A 9,138-nucleotide genomic window follows, 5' to 3' on the forward strand; every position below is an offset into this window, starting at 1 on the left:
TGCCGTATACCAAAAGGTAGTTAAAATACTCTCTCATTCAATCAAATCAAAGACACTTACATGTGATCTTAGGATCATTACCAGTGAGCTGGGATAACTTGGTATATACATCAGGGTTAATCATAATCAAAAATACAACAAGCTTAAAGAAAATAATTTCGTCTTAACCTCTACTCCATGTCTAGTAGTAGGATTAGGGTAAAGCCACTCACTCGACGGTTTCATCAATACCAATTTACATTCGACTTGCATGTACCGATCGACCATATAATGATCGGTCGGGGATCATGATATAAAGTATCATTACTAGCTATCAGAACACACTTACTACCAGTGCTAGCTGTTGTGGTATGAATCATTTGCAGTAACAATAACACCGATCAGAACAGAGCACAATAACAAGAATCACATGATACTCTATCTCCCTAACGAATGATTCGTACAAATATAACTTAACACATGTGTTACTAAAAGGATCTGTTGTCATCATTCGATGTCGATTGGTATAGTCCTCACTTTCCCGATTAAACGGCTACGAAAAGACCCTTTGCTTAACCCACTGAATATCGAAAACCTTCGTCTCTCAAAAGCGTAAATACGACACGGACCTCCGGGTCATCTCTCGCTACGAAACCCCAAAACACTCACCAGAGGAGTATTATACCTTCCGCACCTTTTTATTCCTAGTACACCCTTCGAGAATGTCACACGTATAACAGGACAAGAGCAAGCATAGAAGCTTGAGACGGATACAGTTAGTCTATCACTACGAAGTGTATACGCGAGGATAATATATAATTAAGATTCTATGGACATTGGATGTATGTTTCCGCCCTATTTCCTGTTCCTTGTCTGGTTGTGGACTTGGGGCGGAGTCACCCATCCAACTGTCTTACCAACCCTAATTACATACGACCTATATGTGCAAGTTAATGATAGATGGACCAGGTATAAGTCCTACCATGAACTTCAGGACAAGGCTATCCAGGAGTGTGAATGAACGTTCTACCATCCAAATAAGTATAGTCTCGTAAACCGAACCCGTATGCTCCCTACCGACCTAATCAAACGAGAAACACTAAAGCAGACCCTATGCGGCGCTCCGAGGGGAAGTTATTACTTACGACGAGAAAGGCTGAAAGCATCTCGAAACCGACAAAGGAACTACGCAGATAAGCGACGCAAACCCTCGGAATTGCGGGTTGGTGACCGAGTGCTACTAAAGGCCTCAACATTGAGAGGAATGATATGTTTCGGTAAACATGGGAAACTAAACCCAAGGTACAGCAGACCATTCGAAATCCTTGCTAGGATTAGACCCGGTAGTATACAAACTTCGACTGCCCCAGAACCTAATAATGTACATCCAACCATTCGCGCGTCAAATTTAAAGAAATGTATGTCCGACGAGACTCTTGTGATACCTCCCGACGAAACCAAAGACGCATCCTTGTTGTGAAGGTTTGTTGGATCATGAAACAAGGACCCGAGTTCACCTAGGAACGCGAAGACCAAATAAAGCAAAAATACCCACATCTATTCCCCAACCCTTGATGTCCCACTCAAATGCAAATATCGGGACGAAATTCCTTCTAACGGGGGGATAATGTGACAACCGTCAAATTCAAGTCAAAGTCAAAGTCAAAGTCAACAAGTCAAACCGGTCAAACTTTACTAGTACTTGTATGTTTAAAAGTTACTCTATAAAAATTGTGTATTTGTATGTCAAAAAAATTCAAGTGTCTTGAAGAATCTAAGTGTTAACAATGTAAAAACCCTAAAAAGGGAGTTAAACGCATCAAAACACGACTAAGGACCCTTCCGGGAACTTAAAGCAATCATAAACGAAGCATGACGAGGTTCACGAACCTTGCATGACGAGATTATACGATAATAATGGCTAAGATAAAATCTCTCCCAAATCTCTCTAAGTATGTGAAATCTCTCCAAGTATGTGAAATCTCTCCCAAATCTCTCCAAGTATGTGAAATCTCTCCCAAATCTCTCTAAGTATGTGAAATCTCTCCCAAATCTCTCCAAGTATGTGAAATCTCTCCCAAATCTCTCCAAGTATGTGAAATCTCTCCCAAATCTCTCCAAGTATGTGAAATCTCTCCAAGTATGTGAAATCTCTCCCAAATCTCTCTAAGTATGTGAAATCTCTCCAAGTATGTGAAATCTCTCCTAAATCTCTCCAAGTATGTGAAATCTCTCCCAAATCTTTAAAAGTATGTGAAATCTCTCCAAGTATGTGAAATCTCTCCCAAATCTCTCCCAAAATCTCTCTCAAACTTTTTATAGTCATCCGGGTCATCCCGACCCTTAACTTAATCAAAAATCACGCAAAACGGAAAGATTTCTCGAAAAACAGCCATATAGAACCGAAACTCCTCTTAGGAACCGAAAGTATCAGAACCGAAAGTGTCAGAAGCCTCTCGGACCGAAGCCAGCAGCGAGGACCGAACCTCGCCCCCCCCCCCCTGCGAGACCTCGGACCTTCGGCTTCCCCCTTCGGACCTTCGGACCCTCGGCCAACTCTCGGTTCCTTTTTTTCCCCACTCTCGGTTCTTAGCTCCTTAGAGCCGAACCTCGCAGGTTCGGTTCCTAATGCCGGTTTTTGACTACTTTCACCTCCTAAGCCCGTTTTTGACGGGATTTTTTCACCAAATTCATATTTTTATCATTATTAACCCCCAAAACTGTTATTTTAATTATTTTTCAAGGATTTATTAATTATAAATCATTATTTTACAATAAGAAGAGTATTCTACACCACAAGTGGGTCAAGTGTGCCCACTTGCCTCCTATGTGTCACTTTCTCATTGGTCCAACCTTATCCACATCACACAAACCAAGGCAAATATCCCTTCACCCTAGCCACTTGCTCCAGCAACCCTCCATATAAGGAAATGCCTGGGATTTCCTTGATCATTTGCTTCACCATCAAACATTATACACTTCTTAAACCATCAAGAGGGCCTCTTTTCTCTCAACTTTCAGCCACACTTTTGATGTATTCTTGAGTCATTTATTCACTTATTGGTAAGTATTTCCTTATAACTCAAGTGTTATTACATGTTTTCATAACACTCTTGGATCATCGACTCATATCTTAACACGAAATCGTTCTTAGGATCATCCAAAAACTTCGTGTGTTCATCAAGTGTTCTAGACTTGAAACTCATCATCTTCAACCTTCCACTCTTCGAGAAATCACTCGAGGTGAGTTCATACCCCTACATTTTCTAGTTTTCTTCAGTTTTCAGGGGGGGATACAAGTTAAAACACCAAAACATATTCAAATCTCAACTTGACAGCTTACAACAGAAAAGTTGTGACCTGTTCATGAACTGTTTTACGCAACTTAAACATAATATCTTTCAAAACTTTATAATATGCAAATAGTTCATGTTTATACCTTTAAAATGACTACTTGCACATCTCCATATGATTTTTCTACGATTTATGGTGATTTCTACAAAACTGTCTATCATTTCAGAAACGAATTCGGACCAGTTTGTGATTATGTACACTTTCACATAAGTTAGAGACTTCTAAAAATCATAATAAAAATCATCATCATGAACAGAAATTAGTCACTCATGTTAAGGTTTTTCCTCCATTCATTTCGAACATATATAATAAACTAAATTAAGTATAGTTTATGAATTTTCGATAAAAGCATACTACATGGAAAAGGTTTTACTCTCAAAACAAATGAGTTTTTCATATACTACTTGATAAACTATAATAGTAACAGTTTATGGATGTATATCACAAATGTATTTTCATAAAAGGTGATTTCACTTCCTCCACGGAAGAGGTTTTATACTCAAAACTATATGTAAACTAGTTAACGTAAGTTGTGAGACATTCTCCTTCAGGGTACTCTTAAGTACCACAGAAAATCCTGAATTAGTTATAACCAGAGTCTCTTGTAGGGAGAGCGTGATAATTGTGTATAGATCTATATTGGGATTGACAACCCACACCCATGCTGCTTGCATAAGTCCGATCGGCCGATCGGGGGTGACAAGTGTCATTTCGATTCCGACGCCTGAAGAACGTCGCAGCAGGTTATTCTGTCGTAGTATGGTTATAGCGACTCACATAGGGAGTTAACAATCTTTCAAGTTTACAGGAAAAATTCTAAAGTGAAAAGGAATTTACTTCTAAATTAAACGAGTTTATGCCGATTTAAACTTGCATGTACTACTTTAAGTATGGAAAAATACTTGTATATTCTCGGTCTTGACGTTTAAGACTATATGACTTTTTATAAGGAAAATATTGGATTTTCTTTGGAAACACATTACCATTATGAACATTATAAGTACAAAGCACACACATATTCTCTGTCTTGACATTTAAGACTACATGACTTTTTATAAGGAAAAATATTGGATTTTCTTTGGAAACACATTACCATTATGAACATTATAAGTACAAAACACACACATATTCTCTGTCTTGACATTTAAGACTACATGACTTTTTATAAGGAAAAATATTGGATTTTCTTTGGAAACACATTACCATTATGAACATTATAAGTACAAAACACACACATATTCTCTGTCTTGACATTTAAGACTACATGACTTTTATAAGGAAAATATGGGATTTTCTTTGGAAACATATTTCTATCAAAACCACATTTCATCTAGAATTGTTAGACTTCGGCTATAATTGCTAAGTGTATATGCTAGAGTTATATAAGAATCTAGTCGCAATCAACTTAGAATTTGTGGGCCCGCCTTACTTCCTGTTCCTTGTTTGGTTGTGGACCTAGGGCAGACCCATTATATTCGACAGTTTATTTAACTTAAATTTTATATAACTTATATACACTTGGTGATTGTAGAAGGAGTCTACAGGTCTTTCTAGGGTACATTATTGCATAACATAGGAGAGTTCATTTAGCGTTTAATAAAGAAAATATTGAATTTTCTGAAAGCATACTCTATCGTTTTTTTACAAAGAAAACGACTTCTTTCTCAAATAAAACTTTTATGAACTCACCAACTTAATTGTTGACGTTTTTTTTTCAAACTACTTGTATTCTCAGGAATTCAGTGAAACAGGAAATCAACCGCTTTTGAGGATGGGACGTTAAATCGTCAAACATTTCATTTTTGTCATCATAAGTGTAATTGATTGGAAACATGTAAACACATACTATTGTATAACTTTTTCAATTATATTTATGATGGTTGTATTTACTTTGGGCACTATTATACTCGTTGTTGTGATACAATACATGAAGTCCTCCACCCCCGGACGTTTCCGCCATCCTTGGTTTGGGGGTGTGACAGTACGATCCATACTAAAGAAAATAAATAAAATACAATGCAATAATGATAAAAAAATCTAAAAATCTAAAATAAACTAATAAAAATAAGGAAATAAAATAAGCTATCAAATCACCCCAAGCTTAAACCTAACTTGTCCTCAAGTTAGAACAAGACTAAAATGAGCTCGGGATGAGATCAACTAAAAATGAAAAAGAAAGATACCATAGAACTTGGTCAACATTAGTCAACATGGTCAGAATTAGTCCTTCATGGACCTTACGCATCTTCAAAATGTTCCCCGATCTAGAGCCATAAACCACATTCTCAACCACTTGATGGGCGAATAGATCACGGCTGGATGTGGCCGCGGTGTGCAAGACAAAGGAAACAGAGATGCGCCCAGTGGGGGCACTTTAAATCACCAATGCAGATCATAATGCACGAAGGAAAGGCGCCTCTTCACACACTATGATTCCTACATTTGTCTGGCTAAAGTGTATAGTACGAAATTGGGTTTTGCAGCCCGGCCTCCGGGAAAACATCCGGTTTCAGAGGCTTCTCCCTTTAACTGTCCTTTACAATTTACCGTCTCATCGTCAAGGCCTTTTCTCACCAAAAATAAAAAATAAAATAAAATAATAAAAATTCTACTTAACCTAAATTTAAACCTAACAACTTAAATCTTCAATCTTGAACTTCTGTTATTTGGTCTTCAGCCTCCTTGTTGTTTGATCTTTTGGCTTCTTTTTTTTTTGAAAGAAAGTCTTGAACTTGGATTCTTGTTCTTCTTTTTGTGTTGCTCTTTTTCTTCATTTTTCTTCTTTGTTTTTGTTGCTTTTCTTTAATCTTCTTCATTGTTTCTTTTTGTCTTCACTTTTCCAATTTCTTCATTTTTTTGTGTTTTCTTCTTTGAAGGTCTAAGGAATTTCACCATGTATCATAGGATGGAGGCTAACATGAACACCTAATGATAATCGACAATGTGCCAAGATCAACTAAAAAGGGGTGGGAAATGACTCAAAAATGGGTGTTACCGAAAAAACATGGTCCCAAAAGATGTGAATTGGGGGACCCACTTCAAAGTTCATCAAGCACCTCAATGCAAGGTGTGATAAACAAAATCTATCTAACTATCTACTCTAGACTCCTAAAAAAATAACCTATCTTAAAAAGGTGGTGAGAATCTAACTAAGTAAGGCTCGGACGAGACTCGGGAGTACTAAGGGGTACTCCCCCCAAAACCAAGATGCGAGTCTTCAATATCTTCAATGTCTTCATAATACCTTACCGGGCTAATCTTTGCTCGCACACATTGGCATGACCAACCACATCCCTCCGCACCTAGACCCAATCAAGCTGCCTGCATCTGACCCCCACACAAGCGGTCTTAAAATGGTCTGTGATGCTCAAAACGTGTCCCATTTATCAAATACAAGGAATTCCATATCAAGACCCGGGACCAATCTATGATTCAATACTTATGACTCGACGCTCTGGTACCTGTAGGGATGAGAAGACAAGAGAGAACAAAAATACATGAACTTAAACTAGGATGCATCTAAAAAGCATGAAAATTAGAAAAGAAAGAAACAAAATATGCAATATTTTGGAATTTTTATGCAATTTTTATGAATGACCTAAATGAGTTACTCTAAATGCAACTATATACAATCTAAATGCAATAAAAATAAAAATATATGAATACCTCACTCAAGCTTATAATGAAGCATTGTCCTCAATGCTTAGGATGAGAGTAAGGAAGGATCATACTGGGATCAAGGTGGAGGAGGCCCACGAGGGGGGTAACCGCCTTCGGGCCGAAAATGATACCAAATATCCTCCATGTAGTTGTTGGCGCGAGCTTGATGCTCCTCGATGCGGCGAATGGATGTTGTATTCTGGTTGCCCTGGAGACGCAATGAAGCAAGCTGACTATAGATATCAAGAGGGAGTTCGTGCTCGAGATCGGGCTCATTGTGTTGCTGATAAGAGTGGTACTCATGTTGTGGCTGAAAGTGTGATCCCGAGGGCTGATCATAATAACATGGTGGCAATTGTCGGATCGGGAGGTCATAATGGTCTCCGGCCTCAAATGGACTACCAGCATTGGAATTGTCGATATGCATTTCATCATCATCTCCTACATCATCATCGTGTAACTCTTCAGGCAAGAATCAAGTTTCGGGGTCGATGGTGGAAAAGGCGGAGATGCTAGGATTAGGCAAGATGTAAACGGGTGTCTATTGTGATGGTAGCTGTGGAAGAAGGGTATCCTTGTGAAACCAAGACAATAGTAAATGGCGAGCAATGGTGCATTAACCTAATACATATGACTGGTGAGTGAAGTCATTACGAAGAAACATGTGTAGTGTGAAATACCTAAGGGTATTTCTTGAGCCTGAAAGAATTCAAACAATATGAAGATCATCTTGAATTATACAAACAATGGGAACTAAAAAGTGATGATGAAAATTCCATGATAGTACCTTACCTAAGGGTACTAGATTACCATGATGAACATTTTAACAGAAGGAACATTATAAGATCTACTTACAAGTTCTGTGATTGGTGATGGAAAGTTAAGATTATGTGGAGAACGTGATGAAGGTGTCAGAGGAAATAAGACTTCAAGATGTATTAACGTGATGATGAGGCAACAGTATTTTGAAGATGTTCTATGATCGATCAATGAGGAAGATGACTTCCCATGATGGAATATTAAACAACGCAAATTGAACATCAAAGATCTTATAGTGCTAAAAAGGTGCGAGAAAGAATGAACACCTAAAGTTTGTTCAAAAGGGTTGTCAAGAAGGGTATGATGAGTAAAGGAAAATTTGGAACTTTCCATGGATGATTAAGAGAGACGAACTGCTACATTTTGAGAATCATAGGGCGAATTAAACCTTAAAAGAAATGCCCTGATTTCTTTTAAGGGGAGATGGTAAGAAGGATAAGGAAGTATGATGATGTAATTTATAAGAGCTCAAAACACTCTGGGGGGGGGGGGGGGCTAAGTAAGAACAACATGTGGTACTTGGAATTGTGTGTGACACGAATGAACCAAGGATGTTGGTGATTTGTTATCATCAATATTATTTAAGTGTAATGGGATTACTTTGTTGACCAAAAGTGATCTTGATAAATATTAAACAACTAAGTAAGGTATGGAGTACACACTTGTTTAAGTTTGATCAAGTTTCAAAGTACACTGTCATTTAGGGGTGAAGCCCCTAAACGAACGGGGGTCCAGGGGCAGCGCTCCTGGGAGCGGGGTCCAAGGGGTAGAGCCCCTGGCTGGGGTCGACCCTTGTTTGACCATTGTTTGACCCTTATCCAAACTTCCATTTTTATGTCAGTTTTTATGGTTTTATGACAGTTTGAAACTGTTATATAAAAATTTTTAGACAAAGATCATAAAGTCGGTTTTAGTCTCATTTCTGGTACATACAAAACTATCATAAAAGCATTATAGGGAGACTTATGTTTCCAGCATGGCCAAGGAGAGCGCCTTCCGATCTCCTATCTATCAGTTGACCCATTGATTGGTCGCTTCTACTATCTGTCACCACCAGGAGTGTGACAAGGTTCCTTATGGCGACCTATTTTATATATGGTGCCTCACTCAGACGGAGGTTTGCCTTCATCTTCCTTTTACCCTTGCCTTTATTTATCTGGCATGGCTCTAGGTTCCACACCTTCGACCAGGATCTGTGGGGGTCACTGGGTTACTAGGTTGGCATTATCTTATGATGTTGACACTATTGGGATGGTTCTTATGCCTATCCGAGAGATGGGTACTACCTCTCTTGGGAAGATGCGGGTGTTGGTTCTAAGAGTGGGG

This window comes from Lactuca virosa, chromosome 3, assembly GCF_052849685.1.
Source record: "Lactuca virosa cultivar CGN04683 chromosome 3, Lactuca_virosa_CGN04683_v6, whole genome shotgun sequence".
NCBI classification, from domain to species: Eukaryota; Viridiplantae; Streptophyta; class Magnoliopsida; order Asterales; family Asteraceae; genus Lactuca; species Lactuca virosa.